Source organism: Ambystoma mexicanum, chromosome 1p (assembly GCF_040938575.1).
Source record: "Ambystoma mexicanum isolate Mex_15411 chromosome 1p, UKY_AmexF1_1, whole genome shotgun sequence".
NCBI classification, from domain to species: Eukaryota; Metazoa; Chordata; class Amphibia; order Caudata; family Ambystomatidae; genus Ambystoma; species Ambystoma mexicanum.
In genome coordinates this window covers 224423572-224448414 of record NC_090921.1, presented here as the reverse complement: position 1 = coordinate 224448414, position 24843 = coordinate 224423572, and the positions used below count along the sequence as shown (strand labels likewise).

General features: G+C 52.7%; 1 protein-coding gene across 1 annotated transcript in view; it reads left to right on the top strand.

Annotated features, from left to right (window-relative positions):
* STAG3 (STAG3 cohesin complex component) overlaps nucleotides 1-24843 on the top strand; it is a 2261782-nt gene that overhangs the window by 264323 nt on the left and 1972616 nt on the right. The window lies entirely within an intron of this gene.

Below are 24843 nucleotides of genomic sequence, written 5' to 3'. Positions count from 1 at the left end.
GGCTGTTAGTACATGTCTTCACAATTGTTTGCCCAAATCAACTCTTTAAACCAGCAGACGTCATAGGAGAGGAGGAGCACATCCAAGCCAGTGATTTGCTTGTGAGCTGGTGAAAGGGCCAAATTGGCTAATCTACTCTTGTTTCAGAGGTATAACCAACAGAACGGGAGTGGTTCCGGAGGTACAGCTTCATCAGTTATTTTGAATAATTCCTCTGTAACCTTGCCACAGAAACTATTTGTATCTGTGCATAGACAGCACCGCCCTGCTTGCATTTGGGACAGGAGCCAGAAGCAGCAGGATCACATTTAGGGATTTGTCGGTGTGTAATATAGCTGATGTAATAACTTAAAATGCAATGATTGATACTTGTGGTTCTTTGAGATTCACTTGGTCTGAATCTGTAATACTCCTATGTCCCGTCCCCTTTTCTCCATACTTATGGGACATCTCTCCGTCCTGTGGGACGGGACCGGAGCACTTTGTAAAAAGCATCCCAAAAATGTTTTTCAAAATGTGTCCTTCCTCTTTCTTGCGTTCGGCCCAGCAAGCGGCCGTAAACCCGCCCACCTTGGCTTTGCCCAGCGCATCGCCCTTCAGTCCTTTTCTCCGCTCGTTGGGACTGGATGCACTTGCATCCTCGAAGATTTTCTTCCCTTTTTTCCTCTGGCTCTCGCCAGTGATCGTGTACTAGTCTGTCGTTCAAACTAGACTTTCCAGATTGTTCATCGTGTCACTGATGCTTCGCGAGGGCGGATCCCCATCCTCTTTGTTTAGAGAGTTTGGGTCCGGATCATCGTTGGGACTCCTGTTTTTACTGCGACTCCCTTTCGGTCCGGGCACTTCAACGTCGATTGGAGCGGTGGGAGGAGGTATTCTGACGACTTCCTCAGCATTTTCAGGCGTTCATCGACAAAAAGAAGAAACGCCCGGTAAGTTCGTTACTTTTCAGTGCAGGGGATACCTTTCCAGGTTCCTCCCGGGCTGGGAGGAGCGTTGATCGCTCTGTCACCAGGGATTTCCCTGAGGTGCCCGTTGGGCCTAATAATTGTACCAAAGTTTTCTCCGAGGGTCTCCGTAAGGGGCCTGTGGATACCGGAGCACGCTCCGAGGCCCCTCCTGTGGGGGCTGTTTGTAGACCCAGTTCTAGGAGTCGTGGGGTACTGGAGCTCGCTCTGAGGCCTCTCTATCTGCTTCCCTCAAGCATAAGACCGGGGTGCACCCCGAGGCCTTGGTTGGGCTCTGTGTCACCGAACGGATGTTCGAGGCTCGCGCGGATAAGGCTGTTACCGGACCTGGGTCCGAGATTCCGCGTACAGAGGCTAAAGCTACCAACATTTCTGAGAGGCCTGACACAGCATTATCGGTGAAGGCTGTTTCTCACCGTTTCCGCTCTTGCAGCGACACCAGATCTGTTGAGGGGCACAGAAGGAAAGTTCTTCTTTTACCGACAGTGCCGAGGTCCTCCCTGGGAAGGCTAATTTGGCGCCTGGTATGTCGCAGAAACATTCCAGGCCTCATAGTACCAGCTCTGCCGAGGTTCCTTATGTTAAGGCTAGAGTTAAGACCCCCCATCCATCGACTGGGACCCCTGCCTCACTTCCTCACGTGCCGCAGTTCCCCTCAGGCGATGACAAAATGGCACCCGTTCCCGCCACGACCGTGGCGGCCATTTTGGGTGCTACCCCTACAACTACGCTATCGGCCTCGGGTGTAGGGCTTGGTTCCGTGGGTGAACAAAGAGTTCCTGTGCGCATCCTTATCGGCCAGTTTATGATTGGAACGCCCGGATGCCCCTTCCGCACAATGTTTTGTTGCCTGCGGGGTCGGCACCTTTGATTTATGTGGATATGTCGGTGGAGGGGCGGTGTGGCACCCTTCCCCGTTACGTTCCTGGAATTATCCTCCTCATGAGAGGCCGCCTCAGGTTCCAAAGCAGTCCCCGGAGGATGCCTTTTTCGGTAAATTTCAAACGCTCATGCGTACCGACCCCAAGAGGGAATATTTCAAAGTGCCTTTTAGGGAGATATGTCCACCCGCGCCTCCGGCTCCACCTGTTCCTCCGGTGGTTCCGGCGGCGCCTCCCTTGCCTACGGTGCCTTCCCTGACTCTTCGCCTTTGCACCCATTGTCCCCCGTGGACAAGGCAGAGCCCGACACGGCTCAGCAGGATCCTGACCTGTCGGGATGACGTGCAAGGAGATCAGGACGAGGACCTGCCCCGCTCTATTAGAGCTTTTCATGACTGGGTACTGGACATGATGTGCTTCTTAGATGTTCCGGTGCCCGAGGCACCCGCTCTGCAGGAGGGCGTGCTTTCTGGGGCGTTCACCCTGTCTCCTTTGGAGCGTACTGGCCTGTTCTTGCCGAAGGACGTTCTGGCCAAGGTCCGCAGAGTCTGGGAAAAGCCACACTCTGGACTTTTCGTCAATAAGAAAATTGACGCGCGATACAGGCTTTTTTAATACAATGGTTTTGTAGACGAGGTGGCCCTGTCTTGTCCGCCCCCCTCCTCCACAGTGGTGGCTGCGGCCACTTTGCAGTCCAGGCCTGCAGCATCCTCTTCGACGATCGCTACTCGGGTTCTGGCAAAGGAGGATAAGCTCCTTGACTCCCTTGGGAGAAAATGTTTCGCCAACTCGGCCTTGCAGCTCAGGCAGGCCAATGCCGAACTGGTGTTAGCGGGGGCTAATATGCAGATGTGAAAAGGTCTGTCGGAGTTTGAGGAGTTCATCCCGGTCGAGAAGCTGGAAGACTTTAAGGCCGGATTATCTGACGCCAGGGTCTTTGCCCAGGATCTCCTGGAGGCTGCGGCTCATCACGTAGACCCCTCGGCTCAGGGCCTTATGCTGGGGGTTGATACCTCACGGCAGGCGTGGCTGCATGCCACTAAATTCTCATAAGAAGTGCAGGACAAGGTGTTGGACCTTCCGTTCGATGGTAAGGAGCTCTTTCATTATACAACAGATGTAGAGCTCACCAAGATGAAGGATAGCACTCAACAGCTAAGTCCTTATCGGTCCTTGTTAAGACCCCTTTCAAAACCTAGAGACCGTTGACGCAAAGCTGACCCTCCTCTGGCTTTAGGGGCTTCCTTGATCGGAAATCTCGCAGAGTGGATACCCCTTTGAGGTATAACCGCCGTAGGCAACAACGGACTCGGTTTTTCTCCTGCTCCTCAGCCGCCTCCTCAGGTTCAGGTGGCGACACCACCGAAAAACCTACAAAATGAGGGTTCTCCGCACTCGCACGAGACCCCGGTGGGAGGACGCATTGCGTCTCATTGGGAGGCGTGGCAGACCATCACCGAAGACCGATGGGTCTTGTCAGTCGTTCGGGCGGGCTTCTGCTTACCCCTACCCCACCCTTCAATCCTCCTTTTCAGCTGTCTGGCTCGCCCTCCCTCCAAGCCGAGGTTCAGAAACTTCTGGACCTCAGAGCTGTGGAACTTGTTCCCCTCGGAACGAGGGGAGGGCTTCTAATCCCAGCTGTCTACGGTGCCCAAACCCAACCAGGCTGGCCTCCGCACCATCCTAGACCTTTCCCAGTTCAATCTTCTCCTACCCCAAGAGAAATTCAAGATGATCACGCTCAGCCTGATACGGTCCTCCTTGCAGATGGGCGACTGGCTCAGTGTGGTGGATATTCAGGATGCATACATGCATATTCTGATTTGGAATCCACACAGGAGATGCCTCCTTTTCTCTTTGGGAGAGGAGCACTTCCAGTTTCGAGTGCTTCCTTTTGGCCTCAGCTTGGCGCTGCGTGTCTTCACGAAGATGTTGGTGATTGCAGCCTATCTTCGTCTGCAGGGTATCCATGTGTATCCGTATTTGGACGACTGGCTCTTACGCAGCCCTTGTCCGTTGAAAGCAGCGGGTAATCTTCAGTCACTCCTTCAGCTCCTGTTCCATCTTGGGCTGTCGGTTAACTGGCAGAAATCTTCTATGACGGTCTCGCAGGACTTGATTTTCCTGGGTTTTCGCTGTAGCACGATCGACTGCAGAGTGTACCTGACCGGGGACAGGATGGCAGATCGTTTAGCCACGTGTCAGATATTTGCGCAGTCGGAGAACATGTCGGCCTGGTGGTTCCAGAGGCTTCTGGGCCTCATGGCCTTGTGTGTGTTAGCTCTTCCTCTTGCTCGTCTCAAGATGAGGCGGATCCAGATGGCTCTTCAGAGTTCTTGGCGTCAGGCTGTGGACCCGGATTCCAAGCTGATAATGATTCCGGCTTTCGTGCGAGTGGACCTGGAATGGTGGTCATCTCTCAGCAACCTGTCGGTGGGTGCGGGGTTTCAGGACCCAGCCCCTACGGTGACGATCACGACGGACTCCTCCCTCCTGGGGAGGAGTGCGACGTTAGAGCCTCTTCAGGTCTCAGATCTCTGGTCGCCTCAGGACAAGCTCCTCCACATAAATCATTTAGATCTTCTGGTGATCTTCCTAGCGCTCAGGGCGTTCAGACCAATCATAGCCAACAAGGTGGTCCGCATACGCACGGACAATGTGGTGTCGATGTATTACATCATCAAGCAAGGGGGAACCAAGTCTCCCCCTCTCGTGGACCTGTCCATCCAGATTTGGGAGTGGGCTGTGCTTCATGGTCTTGGGCTGCTTGCAGTGCAGATCCTGGGCCAGCTGAATGTCACAGCGGATGCCCTCAGCCGGCGGACAGTGGTCAGCTACGAGTGGGAGTTGAAGGCGGAGGTTCTCTCATGGATTTTCCTGCGTTGGGGCACACCGGAGGTGGACCTCTTTGCTACGGCGGTAAACAAGAAGCTTCTCCAGCATGGGGTCTGGCATGGATTCACATGCTCATGAATATTCCCCGTCGTCAGGCTGGGAATCCTCGGTAAAGAAAAAACCAGTATCAGTTTCGTTTCTGATCTGTCTTTCGTAGTAATAACCAATCACTGGTCTCTGCGTCATACTGACCACAGCCAATGACTGCCCTCTACCTAAGCACCGCCTCTGGCAGCCATCTTCAGATTTTTACCGCACGTTCATGTGTTGGGATCCTCGTGCTATTGCTCTCGAGCGTTAGTGCTATTTTTTCGCGCTTTTTTCACAAAAAACTTCGATTCTTTCGGTCAAAGAGCCTCAAGCTCCACCGATCCTACATCCGATCAACGGGGATCCGTGTCGGATTCATCTGTGCCCCTCAAGGGTGAAGATTCGTCGAGCTACACTTCGGAGGAATCCAGAAGCTTCTCAGGCCCGGTCTCGGAGATGGCCCAGGAGAAGGGAAGCTCGACGCCCGGAAAGCTGTTCAGGGTCTGCCCTGGATGCCAGCTGCAGAACGTCTTCAAGGAGGACGAACACTCTTTCTGCCTTTACTGCCTTCATGAGGACAAGACGCACGTGGAGAAGGACTGTGCGTTTTGCTCAACATGTCGGAACGGACCATGAAGGACCGCCATCAACGTCTCGCCAACTGGCTGGAGGGTAAGAGCCCGTCTGGCGAGAAGAAGAAGAAATCCGAGCGGTCTTCTAAGACCTTTGAGGGCGCCCCGGCGACGGGGGCCCAACATAAGGCCAAGCACCGCGAGTCCGCTGGCACCGGGAGCGCCGAACGGTCGGGCTCTACGGGCGCCAGGCAGGGCGCACCCTCCCCGGCACCATCAACCACGAGCCAACGCTCTGGGTCGGGTAAGAGGAAGGCCGAGCACCCGGCGAAGCTCCTGGAGAGGCCCCGGTCGAGCTCTAAGGCAGAGGAGGAGCGTGGCAGTGCCCCCTCCCTCAAGGATAAGGCGGTGAGCGCACCTAAGGTGGTGAAGGCCTTGATCCATCCGACCAAGCCCTCTATCGAAACGGTTGCGGCGGCCCTGGCTCAGCCTGTGGTGGCTGCACCAGTGGTGGCGACCTCAGGGCCCAGAATCTCCCTGCCTCCTCGGAGGGAGTCTTCCTTTGTGCCCATCGATAGGACCCCCGTGAAACCCTCCGTGGGGAAGAAGGGGGGGCAGGGCGTCGTCGTCGGAGACTCAGCCTCAACCTCAGAAGAGGAGCTGATCGAGGTCTTAAGCCACGGCCTAGGCGTGGAAGAAGGCCAGCCCGTCGGAATGGACCCCGACGCAGGTGACGACGACGACATCGTCGAGGATACCGACGGGGCCCCTACTCGCCCGTCGGATTCCCCTCTGCCAGCGCCGCAAGACAACTCGGCGGCCATTTTGTTGGCCATACAGTCCTTATGCTCCGAGATAAGGACGAGGCTACCGTTACCGACGGAGGAACCTCTCCCGTCGGAGGATCCAGAACTGGGACCTTCTGGTGTTCCCCCTACCAAGAAAAGAAGGATCCATCCACCACCTCCTTTTCAACCGTCGCGCCCCTTCCAGCCCTCCTCCCCGTCCACCCGAGGGGATGATACGGGGACTGACACGGCAGCGACGGGTACGGACGACGAGGCATACGACGAGGATATTCCGTCGTCGCCTCCCACCAGGGCTTCTCCGCCCGACGAGATCGGTTCTTTCCACTCCATGATCTCCAGGGCTTCCGAGCTTTTCCAACTCTGCCCTGAGGAGAAGAAAAAGGAAGGCTTCCTTTATCAGCGGCGCGAGGCCAAGAGGAAGACGGTCCTCTCAGTGCCTCTGTTGGACGACATTTGGGATGAGGGCCTTTCCCTCCTCAAGAACCCTTCCACGACGCCAGCTAGAAGAGACCGGTACGAGAAGAAGTACCGGGTCCCGGACACGGCCCCCCTGTGCCTCCGGGCGCAGCCTACCCCGGACTCTGTCGTCTCCGCGGCAGCCAGGAAGAAAGCGGGGGGGGGGTGCGGCCTCCACATCGACTTCCCCGCCGGACGGCGAGGGAAAGAAATTGGATGCTATGGGACGTAGCGTCATCTCGTCGGCAGCGACGACGATTAAAGCGGCCAACGCCTTGGCTATCGTGGCCCGCTATGACAGGGAGCTCTGGTACAAGATAGCTCCCCTACTGGATTTTCTGCCGGACGACAAGAGGGCGGAGGCCCTGGAGATCCTGCAGGAAGGTGAGGTGGCCTCGGACCACGCCATCACGGTGGCGACGGACATCGCCGACACCGGGTTCCGCCAGCTGGGCAACGGCGTTTGCCTTCGACGTCGCGGATGGCTCAAAGCTACGGATTTCCGGCAGGACGTCCAGACCAGAGTCCTGGACATGCCCTTCGACGGGAACAACCTGTTTTTGGAAGACAGTGGACGATTCCCTTCAGGCTATCAAGGCGGATACTGAGACGGCCCGGGCCCTTGGAGTCCTGCAACGACGGGCGCCCTTTCGGAGCGGCGGAGGCAAGGGCGCCTCCAAAGGTTCCGGCGGCGGTTTCGCTTCCTACCGTCAAGCGGCCCGCTCGTTTTCGCAAGAGGCCTACAGAGGACGAGGCAAGTCTAGCGGACCCCGCCGTCGTCGCCAAGGAGGTCAAGGCGGCAAGGCCGCGTCCAAGCAGGATTGAACCGGCCGTGGGGTCGGGCCCCCACCGAAGCACCCCGGTGGGAGGCCGGCTGGCGGGCTTCGTCAGCGTGTGGGAGTCCATCTCCACCGACCGTTGGGTGCTGGACGCCCTGGCCCGGGGCCACGCGCTCGAGTTTCAAAGAAGGTGCCCGCGCGTCCCCCCCGTGGCCAGGAAAGAACTTCACGTCCCTCAACTTCTCCTGGAGGTAAAGGCGATGCTCAGAAAGGGCGCCATCGAACTCGTCCCAAAGAGGCTTCGGGGCTCCGGAGTCTACTCGAGATACTTCCTCGTGAAGAAGAAGACGGGAGGATGGCGCCCCATCCTAGACCTGCGACGTCTGAACAAGTTCATCAAGGCGCAGAAGTTCCGGATGGTCACCCTCCAGCACGTCCTGGGTCAGCTGGAGGAAGGAGACTTCCTATCGTCGTTGGATTTGGAGGATGCCTACTTCCACATTCCCATCCTAAAGGGGCACCGCAAATTCCTCAGATTCGTGGTCCAAGGGCGTTATTACCAGTTCAAAGCCCTTCCCTTCGGACTACGGTCGGCACCCAGGGTATTCACCAAGTGCCTCGCACCGGTGGCGGCGCAGCTGCGCCGCGAGGGGATTCACGTCTACCCCTATCTGGACGACTGGCTCATCCGCGCCAAGACGAGGGAGCTCGCAGTGGTCCACATGGCAAGGACCGTCCAACTCCTCACGGACCTGGGATTCTCCGTGAACTACGCCAAATCCCACCTGGTGCCCGCGCAAGTCGCACTGTTTCTGGGAGCCAGGCTCGACACAGTGTCCCTTCTGGCCTCCCCGTCGGAGGAGAGGACCAGGACCATCTTGGGCAAGGTGCAACGGATGTTGGTGGCCGACGCGGCCAAAGTGAGGTCCATCAAGTCCCTCCTCGGGATGATGTCTTCCTGCATCTACCTCATTCCCATGTGCAGGCTCCGGATGCGCCCGTTGCAAGAATTCCTGGATGCGCGCTGGATCCAGACGACGGGCAGCTTCGAGGAAAGGATCAAGCTCGACGAGAGTTTCCGACGAGCGATACGGTGGTGGGGCACCCGCGCGCATCTGACGGCGGGCATGGACTTCCAGACCCCAGCCCACCAGGAGACTGTGACCACGGATGCCTCCCTGGAAGGGTGGGGAGCGCACACCGAAAATCTGCACGCAAGGGGACTCTGGCTCCCGACGGAGAAGTCCCTGCATATCAACGTCCTGGAGCTCCGTGCAGTGTTTTGGGCCCTCAGGTCCTTCCTTCCGTCCCTCAAGGGCAAGGTGGTGAGGATCTTCACCGACAACACCACCACCATGTTTTACATCAGGAAACAGGGCGGAACCAGGTCCCCAGCGCTGTCCAAGGAGGCGCAGGACCTGTGGCATTGGGCCGTTGCCCAAGGGATTTTTCTGGTGCCGTTTCATCTGGCAGGGATAAAAAACACCATCGCCGACTCACTCAGCAGGGAGCTGCGCTCGTGCCACGAGTGGGAACTACGGCAGGATCTGGTGGATCGCCTCTTCCGACGGTGGGGCACACCCCAGATCGACCTGTTCGCGACGGCGACGAACACCAAGTGCCGGAGGTTCGCCAGCAGGTTTCCCCAGACGAGGAGCATGGGCGATGCTTTCTCGTTCCCCTGGGAGGGCCTGTTCCTCTACGCGTTCCCTCCCTTGCCTCTGCTAATCCGGCTCGTCAACCAGCTCAAGAGGTCACGGTGCAGGATGATCCTCGTCGCACCTGCGTGGCCGAGGCAGATATGGTTCCCGGACCTTCTGGACTTTTCAGCGTCCCCGCCGATCAAGCTGCCGGCGGACGCGGATCTACTCTCCAGGGAAGGAGGCGCCATCCTCCACCACGACCCGAAGTCGCTGAACTTGCAGGCCTGGCTCCTGCAGCGCTAGAGTTTGGAGGATACGACATACCGGCCGATTGCAGAGAGGTTCTTGCAAAGGCCAGGGCGTCCTCGACTCTTAAATGCTACGGACACAAATGGAAGAGGTTCTCTGTCTGGTGCCACGCACAGAAGATTAACCCTCTACGGATTACGGCCCCCCAAGTACTGCCGTACCTGCTGACGCTGGCCAAAGCTGGTCTGGCACACGCGTCCATCAAGATTCATCTTGCTGCGATCTCCCGATACACCAGAACCATGGGGCGGACGTCCTTGTGGTCTCATCGTCTGGTGAAAGAGTTCATGAAGGGACTGTTCAGATCGTTCCCGCCGGTGAAGGCTCCGGCCCCGGCGTGGGAGCTCAACGTGGTGCTGACCAAGCTCATGGGACCTCCGTTCGAGCCTCTGCACTCGGCCCCGTTGAAGTTTCTATCGTGGAAAACAGCTTTTCTTGTGGCCATCACCTCCGCACGACGAGTGGGAGAGATCCAGGCCCTTTCCTGCAAGGCCCCGTACTTGACTTTCCACGACACGAGGGTAGTGCTCAGGACGCACCCCTCCTTCATGCCCAAGGTACCGTCGGACTTCCATCTCAACGAACCCTTGGTGTTACCTGTGTTCTTCCCGTCGCCTTCGTCGCCGGCTGAGAGGACTTTGCACTCGCTGGATGTAGCTAGAGCGCTGAAGTTCTACGTGGACCGCACAAAGGTTTTTCGGAAGACGTCACAACTCTTTGTGAACTTTGGACCTGTCAATCAGGGGAAGGCTCTCTCGAAGGCTTCCATTTCCAGATGGCTCTCCGGCTGTATCATGTACTGTCATCGGTTGGCAAACCGACCGCTGCCTGGCCGTCCGAGAGCCCATTCCACCAGAGCGATCGCAGCTACCACAGCGTTCCTTTCTGGTGTGCCCCTGCTGGACATATGCAGGGCTGCTACGTGGAGGTCGACGCACACCTTCACAAAGTTCTACTGCGTCGATCGGGATTCCAGGGAGGAGTCCAGGGTCGGCCAAGCAGTGCTGCGCAACCTGTTCGCCTGAGGTGAGCCTGGTGAGGAGGTAAGATGCTTAATGTTGAGTTTGATGTAATGCTTAATGTTGAGCCTTTGCCACCTCCCGTGGTTGTGCATGTGTGTACTGCTATGTATTCTTTATTCATGAGCATGTGAATCCATGCCAGACCCCATGCTGGAGAAGGAACAAGTTACTTACCTGTAACTGTTGTTCTCCAGCATGGGTCTGGCATGGATTCACATGCGAACCCTCCCGCCTACCCCTCTGCGGCTCTTCACTTGGTCATACTGCCACTTCACGTGCTTCCAAATCTGAAGATGGCTGCCAGAGGCGGTGCTTAGGTAGAGGGCAGTCATTGGCTGTGGTCAGTATGACGCAGAGACCAGTGATTGGTTATTACTACGAAAGACAGATCAGAAACGAAACTGATACTGGTTTTTTCTTTACCGAGGATTCCCAGCCTGACGACGGGGAATATTCATGAGCATGTGAATCCATGCCAGACCCATGCTGGAGAACAACAGTTACAGGTAAGTAACTTGTTCCTTCCTCAGTATGCCTCCAGAGGGGGGCTGGGAGCCTCCTCTCTGGGGGATGCTCTCGAGATTCCATGGCACAACATGAGAGCTTACGCCTTCCCGCCTCTGCATTTAGTCCATCGAGCAATTTGGAAGCTGAAGAACTTGGTGAACTGTTCCCTTCTACTCCTAGCCCCGTGGTGGCCGGCCAGGTTTTGGTTCTCAGAACTTCAACACCTGTCGGTGTATCCGCCGATCAGGTTACTAGTGACCCCCCGATCTTCTTCATCAGGGGGAACAGCAGATGTGGCACCTCTCCCCACAATCGCTCAGCTTGGTGGCATGGTGCCGGAGTTCAAGTCTTTAGAACATCTTAAATTGTCTGCGGATAACATGCGTATTGTCCAGGCAGACAGGAAACCCTTGACCAGATCCCAATACAGAAGTAAATAGCTCAGGTTCTGTAATTGGTGTTTGGAAAAACGGTTGGACCCAAGGGGGGGCTACGATTGACACGGTGCTGTCCTTCGTATCCTTTCTAGCAGAGTCGGATGTTAACGTTCGGTCATGCAGAACTTACCTTTCAGCGGTCTCCGCTTATCTTTCTACGGACCAATGTTCTTAACCACTGTGTAATCCAGTGGTTAAGAAGCATTTTGCAGGCTTGACACGCCTCTACCCTCCAATTCGTAGTCCGCACCCGCCATGGGATCTAAATGTAGTCCTGACGGTGTTGTGCCATAAGCCTTTTGAACCAATGGCCACGGTGGACCTCAAGTACCTATCCTGGAAAGTGTCCTTTTTGGTCGCCGTTACGTCAGCGAGGCGGGTGAGTGAGCTCCAGGCCTTGTCGGTGGAGCATCCCTTGTTGGTCTTTCACAAGGTTAAGGTAGTCCTATGGACGAATCCTGCTTTCCTGCCAAAGGTGGTAACTGAATTCCATCTGAATCAGTCGATCTCCCTGCCGGTCTTTTTTCCAAACCCTACCTCAGAGGCAGAAAGGGTTCTGTATTGTCCCGATGTCAGAAGGGCTCTTAAATTCTATCTGGACAGAACTTCCAAGCTTAGGAGTTCTCAACTGTTTGTGACTTTTGGTAACCCTCAGGGTAAGCAGGCGTCTAAGGCGACTATATCTCGGTGGATCGCCGCCTGCATTACGGAGTCTTTCACTGTCCAAGGGATGAAACCTCCAAAGGGTATTCATGCACACCTGGTGCAAGGCAAGGCAGCCGCGGTTGCTTTTCAGAAATATGTCCCCTGGTTGTCCATCGCTAGGGCAGCTACTTGGGCCTCCCCATCTGCTTTTTGTAAGCATTATTGTCTTGACATGAGCTCAAGAGCTGTTTGGTCAGGCTGTGCTGAAGAACCTTTTTCAGTAAGGGGTATTTCCATCCACCTGTAGTTCCTGTTAGGAGTGCTTGGGAATCTCCCATAAGTATGGAGGAAAGGGGACGGGATGTAGGAGTATAACCAGGTTACTCACCATAGTGACCACCTAACTCCTAGTCCATAGTCCCCTTTCCTCCATACGCCCACCCGCCGTCCCCTCTAATAAGGTTGCTCTGTTATTGCTAATAGGTCTCTGACCTGGCGATAGAAATGACTGATCGGCGATGCGCGGGGTGGAGTCAAGGTGGGCGGGGTTACGGCCGCATGCCGGGCCCCCCGCAAGAAATAGAGGAAGGACACATTTTTGAAAAAAAAAATGTGGGATGCTTTTTACAAAGTGCTCCGGTCCCGTCCCACAGGACGGAGAGTTGTCCCATAAGTATGGAAGAAAGGGGACTAGGGACTTAGTTTTATTTTCAAATTTGTTTATTGGCATTTCTTATTTAACACATTTGCAGGACAGCATATATGACTAAGGTTCAAGGATAATGAGCATTACTGGGAAAAATAACAACTAACGAACGATACAACATTAACTTTCTCCCATTGATTTGCGTGTTGAGCAGATGCTGCGCAGTGGGCTAGGGGGAAGGGGTTCCTGGTGGTTTAGGGAGGGGGGGGAAGAAAGAGAAAGAAAGAGAGGGGGGAAGCAGCATTAGGACTTGTGAGCTCTAGTCCCAGGTCGGTTTTACGGTGGACACATACCAGTTCATGGGGGCTTGTCATCTGAGGGGTATAGCAGGGAGTCTGTGAGTTCCTTCCAAGCTTCCAGGGCCATACTGGAGCCATCTGTGGATCTGGTTACGCTGTCCTCCCAAGCCGAGGTTTCTGCTCGTACCCAGCGTTTCAGCTCAGAGTACCAGCATTTCTGTTGGGGCCCAGCTGCTTTCTTCCAGGACATTGCCATAGTTCTTTTTGCCAGTATGCACATGATGTCCATTAGTCTGGTGAAATGCTTTAGTTTAGCTGGCCTAGTATACGTGCCCAGTAGGCACTCCTCTGGGGTCCATTTGTATCCGGTCGCCGCCATGTTATTACTTGTCTGCTGCACGGTGGTCCACAAGGATTGCGACTTAGTGCACCTCCAAAACACATGAATCAGGTCCGCATTACTCTGTCCACACCACGTGCAATTGAAGGACACCTTGCTATTGAGTTTTGACAGCCTGGATTGCGTCAAGTATGTTCTATGTAGCAGGTTAAGCTGTATTTGCCTGAATCTGTGGTTTCTAGAGACAGATTTAGGGAATGACAAGGCCCTCTCCCATTCTTCATCAGACATTTCCCGGCCTATGTCAGCTTCCCATTTACCTCTCAAATTGGCGCTCCGTGGGTTGGGGATGTCGCTTAGTTGGGCATATATCTGGGACACCGGTTTCCATCCTTCTCCCAAAGCGTAAAGAAGCATGATTAGGGGGTTTGTTTCCGGTTCCTCTGGCCATGACGTCCACTTGGTGCGTGCTACGGCCCTCAACTTCTGATACCACAGGAACTGGCCTGTGTGGACTCCCTCCTCTTCCTGGAGTGTTACAAAATCTTTAAAAACCCCGTCTGTAAACAGGTCTCCCCATGAGTATATCCCCTTTCTTTCCCAGTGTCTGAGGTGATGTAGATCTGTGACGGACCCGCATAGATCCGGGAGTAGTGGTATGTCCGGGGCGTGCTGGTGCTTGGAGCGTGTAAGGGTTTTTGTTCTGCGCCAGATTTTTTGTCCCAGGGCGGCCATGAAAGGGGCATTCTGCATTAGGTGGGAAGGGGCCCAGATAAGTTCTCTCATGTGCAACGGGGATACTAGGGTCTGTAGCAGGGGGGGTCTCAGATGTGACTTCGTCTGCTAGCCATTTGGTGACAAAACTAAGCTGTGCCGCCAGATAATACTTTTCGAAGTTTGGGAGTTGGATTCCCCCCTGGGTGTATGGCAGCATCAGGGTGGAGAGTGCAATTTTGCGTCTTCCTGACCCCCACAAAAAGTCCCGGATTATCCTTTCCAACAGGCGGAAGAAAGACACATTGATGTAAAAATGAATATTCTGAAACCCGTATAAGAATCTGGGAAGGACAATCATTTTAATTATTGCCGCTCTGCCCATCATGGATAGGGGGAGTTTTGCCCAGAATTGCATGGATTTTCTCAGGGCGGGAATCGCAATCTTCGAGTTGTGCTCATGCATTAGAATAGGGGTATGCATTATGTGTATCCCTAAGTACTTGAATGAGGCAAGTTCCCATTGTATTCCCACCGCCGGGAGATCTGTTATGTCTTTCCCCTTGAGGCCTGCCAGGGGGAATAGGCAGGATTTCGCCCTACTAAACTGGATACCTGAAAACTTTGCAAAGTTGTCTAAGACATCTAACATCGTGGGCACGTTGTGTAGTGGGTCCCTGACATATAGCAGTACGTCGTCAGCATAAAGGGAGATAATATGATGAACTCCCCCCAGCCGTATCCCAGCGTCAAAAAATTGTTTACGGAAGTAGATAGCAATGGGTTCCAGCCCTAGCACGTAAAGCATGGGGGAGAGCGGGCATCCCTGCCTGGTGCCCCTACATATATCCCAAGCCGCCGACACGTGTTTTCCTGTTTTTACTCTGGCTTTAGGTTTGTTATAAAGTAACTGGATCCAACTAATGAACCCCGGGCCGAAGCCGAAGCCAGCCAGGACCTCCACCAGCCACTCCCAAAATATTGAGTCGAACGCCTTAATGGCATCAAGGGACAGCAGTGCATACGGCTCCATGCTAGCCTCTGTCTGCGCAATAATCTGTTGTACTCTACGGAGGTTCATGGTCGTGTTCCGACCCGGTATGAAACCACATTGGTCCCCATGCACCACCTCCCCTATAATTTTGGCCAGTCTATTTGCTAATACCGTGGTCAAAATCTTCACATCGTAATTAAGCATAGCTATCGGGCGGTAGGAGTCGCATTTGTCAGCGGGCTTATTGGGCTTGATGATTGGAATCAACTCTCCCTCATACCATCAGGAAGTATCCCCCTCTCATGTGCTTCTTGGAAGACCTCAAGCAGCAAGGGCGTTGGGGAGGCCTCATATGCTTTGTAGAACTCGGTGGGCAGGCCGTCGCTCCCAGGGGTCTTACCAGTGGCTAGGGACTTGATTGCCTCAGTTATATCCTCTGCTGTGATAACTGCGTCAAGAGCTGCAGCTTGTTCCAAGGAGATTTTGGGGAGTCCTATTTCCTCCAGGGTGTCTATGATTTGTTCTCGGGGAACCTGGACACTATGAGAATAGAGAAGTTTGTAGAATCCCTTAAAAGTGTCATTTATATCTTGCTGGGTCTGTACTACCATGCCTCCTTCAGTCTGTAACTTGGTAATAGTGTGTTGAGGGTGCTCTTTCCTGCATAGCCAGGCCAGCATTCTACTAGGTCTATCAGCTTCTCTGTGTATTCTATTTGTTTTGGTGGCATAATCAAATTTAGCTAGTCTTTCCCATGCGAGGGTACATTTAATTCTGAGTTCCTTAAGGTTGTCTTCCCTCTGGTGAGTGCTCACCGGGGTGGCTTCAAGCTGCTCAACCTGGCGTTCCCACTGATCCAACTCTCCCCTCAATTGTTTCCTAATGCCCCCTGCTTTTGCGATAATTTCTCCCTTCGTCACCACCTTAAGAGCGTCCCACATCCTACTCAGGTGGTCGACACTCCCCCTATTTCTTTCAACGAAGTTATCTATGAATTCCTGTAGTTCTTCCCTGAACGCAGGGTCACTGAGAGCGTCTATCGGCATCCTCCACATAGGGATGGGGGGGTCTGGGGCCAGTTTGATTCCATTCTATTAAAAGCGGGGAGTGGTCAGAGATGGTCCTGCCTAAATGCTGTGCCTCCTCTATTTGTGACAGGTGTTCTTTGCCTATGAAAATGTAATCTATCCTCGTGTGGAGATCATGCGGGGAGGAGAAATATGAGTACCCCCGGGAATCCGGATGACGTTCCCTCCAAGTGTCGACTAGATTCAATCTATTTGTTAATAGGGACAGAGCTGTGGTTCCCGGTGAGGGGTCTTTCGGGTGGGGCAGGGACCTGTCTAGGTTCACATCATGGACACAATTAAAGTCTCCCCCCCCGGAGAAAAACTCCATGCCTGTAGGGTGCGATTTTAGCATACATGGCGTTTCAATGAGCTGGGATGTTGGTATTGGGGAGGTAAGAGTTTATTATGCATACTTCTTCGTGTTTGTCGGCCCCAGAGTATGACAAACCTCCCCTCAGGGTCAATATCCGACCTGATTCGGTGGAATGGGAGTTGGTGGTGGATCCAGGTGTACACACCCCTTGCAAATTTGGAGTAGGCGGTGCCCACTCCCTGTCCTCCCCAGTGTTCCCCCAGCCTGGCCGGGAGTCCGCCGTACAGTGGGTCTCCTGCAATAGTGCTATTTGCACTTTTTTCCTGTTCAAGTATGACTTGATTCTATTTCGGCATAAGTAGGTTCGCAATCCCCTCACATTCCATGTCATTATCCTTATTTTTGCGTTGGATGCCATGCCGGGTCACTCAGATTGTCACCGAAATAGTCCGGCACCCGTCGATGCCTTCTGAACAATTCTCCCGGTCCCAACCATCCCCCCTCCCGTCCACCCTCCCCAGCAGCATCCGTTTCGCACGTGGGAGATTTTGTAACTTGGGTAACTCCCATTACCTTGAATGGGGAAGATGAACAAAGCAAACTAAACAAAACAGTAAAACCTTGAACTGCCCCCAGCAGTTGCTTCGAACTTGCAACGCTCAGGGGTCCAGAGCCTTCCAGACCAGTCCTGGTCATCCGGATCGGGCGGCGTGTAGGTAGATTACCAACACAGTTTCCGGAGGGGTGGGTCATTCTGCAGGTGCTTGGAGTTCTTGCCCGATCGAGCGTTCGTCTCAGTAGAACTCTGGTATAGTGTAAAAGTCTGCTTGACTAAGCTTGCGGACAGGGATCTCGGTATACCTCTTAGTTCAGTGTGGAGATGGTCATCCCATTTCCGACCTCGGGGAGGGTCTTCCTTGTCGTCGGCCAGGTTATTATGTTCTAGCCACAAATTTGCTGCGGCTGGGGTCTCCAGGAATATAGCTCTTCCTTTATAGAGAATCTTGAGGCGTGATGGATAAAGCAGCATGTATTTTAGGTTGAGCTTTCTTAGTTGCGCTTTTATTGGAATGAAGGAGTTCCTAGCTCGTTGCACAGTGGGGGTGTAGTCTGGGTATATGACTATTGTCGAGTCCTTCCATTTGATCTCGCCTCCTTCTCTGGAGTATCGTAGTATAATTTCCCGGTGGCGAAAATTCAGAATTATGGCTATAATTGGGCCGCTATCGCCTGCAGGACTTGCTCATGCTTAAGGTCTTCACCCTGCTGGGGGGGCTCTTCTAGGGTTTCCTGGGCCTGTTGTGGTAGCCTTTGGGGCCTGACCGTCGTAAAGGAATCCATTGTGACCAAATTCGGCTTGGTTTTGGTGGGAGACATCGCCCTCCTTAGGACCTTCTGCTTCTGGACCAGGTCCTGCTTTACAAGGCAAGAGGGTCTCGCTTATGGCCCTTGATCAGTGTTTCAGAACTGGAGTTACCCACTGAGGTGTCACAGGCAGGGCCCCCTATCTGGCCAATGTTCAATAGCTACAGTTATGATGCAGACCTTGCAAGTTCAATTTTCGTACTTCTGGCTATTTCAGGGGGGTTCAGCTTTCTGTGGTGTTTCAGCCGCAAGTACTTTTTGTTGTTCCGGGTGCCAGCTCCAGCAGCAGGGGGCCCCGGGTCAACCGTCTAATTGGTAGACTTTCCTCTCTGCTTGTTCCCCTTAGTTGTTCGGAGACTCACAGGTCGCCTCGGTTTCCTCTCCGCAGCCTCAACGGCGCCGTCGCCGCGCGCTCACCCCCTCGGAGGAGCCGTAATGTTCGTGGGCCTCCCCGTAACGTTGGGGCTCTGTCAGTGTTCTAGGGGTCAAGTTGTAGGCACCCCGCTTGCCAGGCAGCCGTGCAGATTGGGGTCAGGGGCCCCCGGTAGGGAGGTAATGGAAGGCGTGCCCCGCGGCCTCCGCTGCATTATGCAGCAGCCCACCGTCACCTCAGCTCCAGAAAGCCTGCTCAAGTGTGGTTCCAATCAGGCTCACCTGTGTGTGGGCAGCGCCAGCTCCTCAAGCCCGGAACCTCATCGCCGTATCCTCACGTTTCGGTGGTCAGGCCTGTCCGCCCCGCTTCAGCATGTCTGGTCCTCCAGTGCGTGTTGTCTTCGTTGGAGCCGCAGGGCACCAGCCTCGATCCCCCGATTATGTCTTCTGGTCGCAGGAGCCAGAGGCTGCCCGCCGCCGCAGCAGTCCGCAAGGCTTCTCAGGAACGCAGCCTTACATTAGCTTCGGTCTTCGGCGGTCGCCATCTTGCGGATTCTGGGAGCGCTAATTCCGGCTTCCCGATTCGGGTCTTCGGTGTTATATGTTAATGTCCTTTGCCCTCTTGGACAGGCAAGACCGCTTGAGCGGCACCAGCCTCTCCGATGTGCGGGCCCAATCCCGGGGACTAGGGACTTAGGAGTAAGGTGGTCACTACGGTGAGTAACCTGGTTAGTCTCTCTCCTAGTCTTATTCGCAATGTTGGTTTCCAAAGCTACCTGCTAGCGCCATTTGGAACTCCGGTCTTCCCTTCCCTTCTCTGCCACGCCACCACCAATTTATACAGGGCTAGTAAATTGTTAAACGTAGAACCAGGTTTAGTGATCTAAGCTGTGATGTACTTTGAACTGGCAAATTAGGAAATCCAGTAAATTTAGTTGACCTCTCAACCGCATCTGAAAATACAATGAGGCATGAACCACCGAGATCCTGAAATGTAGGCAATGCCAAGAAGTGTCATCAAATGTGATTAGGCTACCTTATGATGGCCTGATCAAAGAAAAAGGGTAGCCCATGTATCTTGTCGATGAACAAAGAACTGTTGAGGTTGATATTTACTGTGCAGCTTAAAACAGAGCTTGTATTGATCGTGTCAGAATGAGACTTGGAATACAATAAGATAATGGAACCCAGCACGTTGGGCAAAGCCTCTATCTTTTCTAAGCAAATGTTATGCTTAAGTTGAGGGTTTGCACCAATGGGTAGCGTGTTGTCATAACGATCAGCCATAAGTCTCAAAGTCAGGGACATGAAGGCCTCCAAGTTCATATGGTTATATCTTCACATCCCAAGTTATGCAGCCTTGCTTGCCCCTTTCAGGACAACGATTACATACAGTAGACTAGCTGTGGATGAGTCTGGTCTACCACAGATCATAGTAAGGGGAGTAATCAACGAGCTAGGATCTTGGCAGATATTTCTTGATCTAAGTTTAGCTTAGGCAGGGGTCACTAGGCTGGCTGTACAATTGGTCCTCTTTATTCAGCTTGGCCAGTACATCAAGACTGCTTCATGTAGTGAAGGAGGTCAAATATTCTTCTCAGCTTCCTGGTATACTTTTAGGAGCTTTGGGGACCTGATTATCTGTGTTTGCATGGTTTTCATATATATCTACGCCTAACCCAATATATAAATGAACTTTATGGGCTTTCCAGATATAATCAATTTCTATGGCAGTAGTTCAATGCAAATGTTCTTAAGCAGGCCTCTACTTCTGGTTGCAATCTCCAGCTTCTAGTATTTTCTCCTGAGTTTGTGATGAATTTCTCTTTATTGTATTTGCACAATATTGTATTATCTTGTACATCTATGACGTGTCCCCTTTTCTGTATATCTTGATCCAATGATCATGCCATTGAAGACATTATTTCAATTACACATCAAAAGTCAACTCTGTCACCTGATTCTCTTCCGGATCCAGTAATGGATAATGATATAAAGCATGAGTAGACGCTTATGTTCGTTATGAAAGGGTTTATTTAGATAACTGATAACCACCAGCACAGCCTCCACACTGTTACAGCTTTCCAACTCAAACAGAACCTTGATGGGTAAACATTCCTTCCCATGCATTCCAGGTTCCATCATTTATTTATTTATTTATTTATTTACATTTATATAGCGCACAAGCAGCCCAGGGGCATTGAGGCGCTGTTACTTGCAATGAACTTAGTTACATGGTACAGGTAGGATAGTGGATGTTGACACATTGTAAATGTTGCAGGATGACGTACTGTTACAAATATTGCTTTTGATCATATGATACAATATACATGGGGTAATCGTGCTAGTATGTCTAGCCTTAAGTGAACAGGGTAGTCATCCCTGAGCAAGTCACTTTACAGCACACCTTCCCTCCCAACAACACTTATTTTCTTCACCTTTGCAATTCTATTCTTATTCCAAACTTGTCCTCCTCTCACTGCACCCTTTAACACTTTTCCACCAAGACAGGCTCAGAATATAAAGAATCCCCCTTCTTAACCATTCCTTTCTTTATTCTCAACCAATCACCACACTGTCTTTTCTCATTCTCTCTCGTGATCCACCTTTTCTTCCTTTCCCTCACAACATCCACTACACAGTCTGTCTCTCTTGCTCTCCCCAACCAAGATGGCCCCAATGTTGTATTGAACTTGCGACCTCATCAGTTTAAACAGACTCACCTCTGTCTCTGCATGCGGAGACATTCGCAAACCATACAGTCTCTCCTGTGCTGCTACTCTCCTATCCTTACCACACACATACCAGCCCTCCTAATGGCGTCCATGAGGCACCTGTTAACTCTTTCCACCATCACTGGTGTCCACCGTGATAACACTCTTACTCCTTGTGTCGAAACACTTCAACGGCTTTGCCAAATGAATGTCCTCTTTGATGCAACAAAACTCCCTCTCACACGCACTATTCCAGAGGAACTCTTCCCTTTTTTTTTTAGTTTCCCCATTTCAACCACCTTATCTTCAACATTCTACACTTTAAAAAAAAAAAAATCTTTGATCATAGGTTTTCACACAGCAATACCATCAGACCTTGCGAACAAGACAACTAATCAACCCGCTTTTCTCTCCCCCTCCTGTGCCCTTTCTCCACCCTCCCCCCAGATAATGGTGTCTTTTTAACTAAAGGAAAACTCAGCAAAAAACCTTTGGCTGTCTAGGATCATGAATAATCATGTGTTACACATGTCCACGGCCGCCTCCTGAGCCTTACTTTAGTTTGTGGGGTATGGTCCGGCCAGTGGTAGACCATGGGGGAGGGGGCTGCTCATCCCTTTTCACAGGACATTGCCCTCAATCTTTGTACGTATCAGCCCATTATTTCAATTGTGCAAATATCTGTTCATAAATTCCACTCGAGTGCTCTCATGAGGCATAGCCCTCCCATGGAAAACCGCTGTTCTTTCCATGGTACAAATATTCAGCGCCACATTGATCCAGTCCATAACTAGGAAGGCCTGTGCTGCGAGCAGTAGATGCCCTGCCAATCCCTTACCCTGCTCAGTTCGCCCTTCAGTTCATTCATCCACCCCAACACTTTGTCCCAAAACACCTGTACTCTGGGGCATCCCCACCACATATGCCAGTAATCTGCTTTCTGATGTTTGTTAATCTGCTTAGAATCACATGCTGTGCATAGGTCCGACATCCAGTGGTCACTGCGGAGTATTGCATTTTGTTTTTCGTAGTCGAAAAGGGGACGTCGACAAGGCGTGTCTGTAACACTATCCCTATAGTGACGTGCGTTGTACCCACAATCCCTCACGCGTCGAGGTCCCTCAGATTGTTTTTTTCCGCCCAGTTTCTGGTCGCCTTTCGCGGAGCTCCTAGAGAGACATTGCTATACTTACCACGGACCTTGGTCCTTTTGTCATAACTTAATATACTGGTAACGATCCCTCCCCCTCGACGTTAGCTGTGAAGCTGTTTCTCCGCCGAACTATTTTCGACGGAGAGGAAGAGCGGAGGAGATCCTTCGGCGCTGCCGAACACGTGGCCTGGCCTCGGCGGCCAACTTACAGTAGGGAGAGTGGGGGTTAGAACTTTGTCTCTTCTCTTTGAGAATGTCTTTCTTTCTCCCTTTTCTTTCCCTTGGGGTTGTTATCGCCAGCTATTATTGCCTCAGCTATGGAGAGGACACCATTTAAGTTTTGCCCACGCTGCAGGGGCAAATATACTTGGAAAGATAAGCACAAGCTCTGTAATCGTTGCTTACCCCTCGATCACATAGAGAACAGCTGCGCAGCCTGCAAGCTCTTAAAACCCAGGACTCTTAAAGAACGTAGGGTTAAGAGGTGGGCAGACTACGCGATGTCGAAGTCAGTTTCCTCACCCGCTGCCGCTGTTACTGAAAGTGACGAGGAGTGCGATAACTCGACGTCCGTTACGGAAGTCATGAACCCCCAGAAGGAGCGCTCACGCTCCTCGTCGTCCGTCCCCGGCCCCGACGGGCTCGGCTCACGCCCTGCTTATGGGGATGAACACCCCGGCGACAAGGACGCACACAAACCCCATAAGGCTAAACACACTACCCACGGCTCTTCTTCGTCGAGAACGAAGGATCCATCAGCGCCGAAGGGGACGCAGGGCACTCCGGCGTCTACCGCAGACCGTAAAGGTCACAAGCCCCACCCGCAAACGCAGCCGCGACCAGCGATTGGGCTTCCATCTAACACGGGCGCTACCCCAAAAACATCCGACGCAACGCTCCATAGAGCGACCGTCGAGGTACAACGCGCAACGCACACAACGTCGACACCAAAGCCCTCGACGGACAAAATCGTGGCCGAGAGCCTAGCGAGAATTGTCGCCGAAGACGAACGTACGCGGACGACGAAACAAACGTCGAATACCGCGTCGAAAAAACACAAAAGTAGCCAGGAACTGCCCCTTTCTCCAAAGGACGCTTCCGAACTACCTGAAGGCTTTTCAGAAGGAGACGGGAACCTCTCGTCGACGCTGTGGGAGCGTTCGAAACGATTCGAAGGCGAAAACACTAATTTTCCCCCTCTAGACTATTCAGGGGTACCCCATGAGACCCTTGAAAGACTCCATTCTTGCATGGAGAAAATGGAAAGGTTTCTAGGAAACCAAGACCCACCCACTCACAAAAGACAAAGAGAATGGCCACAGGATGACCCTAGAGTCAAGATTCCTAGGCTGGTTGACCTCACTGAGGAGGAGCAATACCTCCAAGAAGATGAGGAGTGTTTGGGTGGAGAAGAAGAGGTAGAACTTGAGGAAGAGGGGTTCGAAGAAGATCCTTACACCACTCCTACAGGGTTTGAAGAGGATACAGCTACCTCGCAGCCCTGGCATTCACCGTCAGTGCAGCCTTGGCAATCCCCATCAGTACATTCAGACCCTGATGCCTTTCTCCCTTCTCCTCTCAAGGATTCACATGGGAACTCCTCTCCCATAGATGACCAACCTTCCCTCAATGCACTATTGCGCAAGGCAGCAGCGCATTTTGAGATTGATACAGGGGAAACTCTTCCAGACATTGACTTTGTAGAAAAAGTCATCAAAGAAAAAGCCCCTGTTAGCCAATCTATTCCTCTCCTGGCTTCTATTAAAAGAAGAATTTCTCCTTCCCTTACTAACCCAGCTCTAGTAAGAGGGGTCAACCCTAGAATAGAAAAGCTCTTCAGCCCTTCATCCTCTGACCCTTTATACATCAGAGGACACTCTATTCCGGACTCCCTTGTGGTTACCAACACAAGAAAAAGAGCAGGGGTGCCACTATCCACTAGTGAAGCACCTCCAGACAAAGAAGGCAAAAAACTCTACGCACTGGGGAAGAGAATCACGACCTCCGCCGCCTTCTCTACTAGAATTGCTAATAACAACTCACTTTTAGCTAGCTACGCAGATGCACAGTGGAACAAGCTGCGCAGCGAAGCAGAGGAAGCACCTGAACCTCTGCGTTCTCGCCTGCTAGCTATAATATCAGAGGGCACACTGGTAAACCAGGGCATCGTTAAAAACTCCCTAGATGCCGCTGAGACGGCTGGCCGCTCCCTAGTGCAGGGAATACTTCTCAAGCGCCACGTTTGGCTACGCAATTCAGGTTTTAAGCCCGAAACCCAAGCCTCCCTCATAAATAAACCCATTGAACAGACGCATCTGTTTGGGAAAGCAGTAGATGAGGCCCTAGAACATGCTAAAAAAGAGTTTGATACCATCAAAACTCTTGATCAAATTTCTAGGCCCCCTAACAGGCGAGGCTATGGTAATAAACGCTCCTTTCGTGGCCAAAGACAGCAGCAGAACCAACAACAACAATATTACTCTGGCTCCAACTGGCCCACCAACCAGGGTAACACCCAGTTCAGTCAAAGAGGCCAACGCCGTGGCAAAGGAAGAGGTCGTGGCTCCAGCCCCAGAGGTTCCATGCCCAATACCAGCAAATGACCCGAAAATTCGGGTCCCCTCCCATGCATCACCGGTCGGGGGCCGGCTAACATCGTTCCTTTCAGCATGGGAGGGAATCACGTCAGACCGTTGGGTATTATCCACCATAGCCCACGGATACTGCATCGAGTTCAACGGTTCCCCGAAGTACAAACCCCCACGGAACCGGCGCATGACACCGCAACACCTCTCCATTCTTCTTCAAGAGGTGGAAGAACTACTGAAGAAAGAAGCTATAGAGCCCGTCCCCCTATCACAGGTAACAGAAGGTATTTATTCAGTGTACTTCCTTGTACCCAAAAAGGAC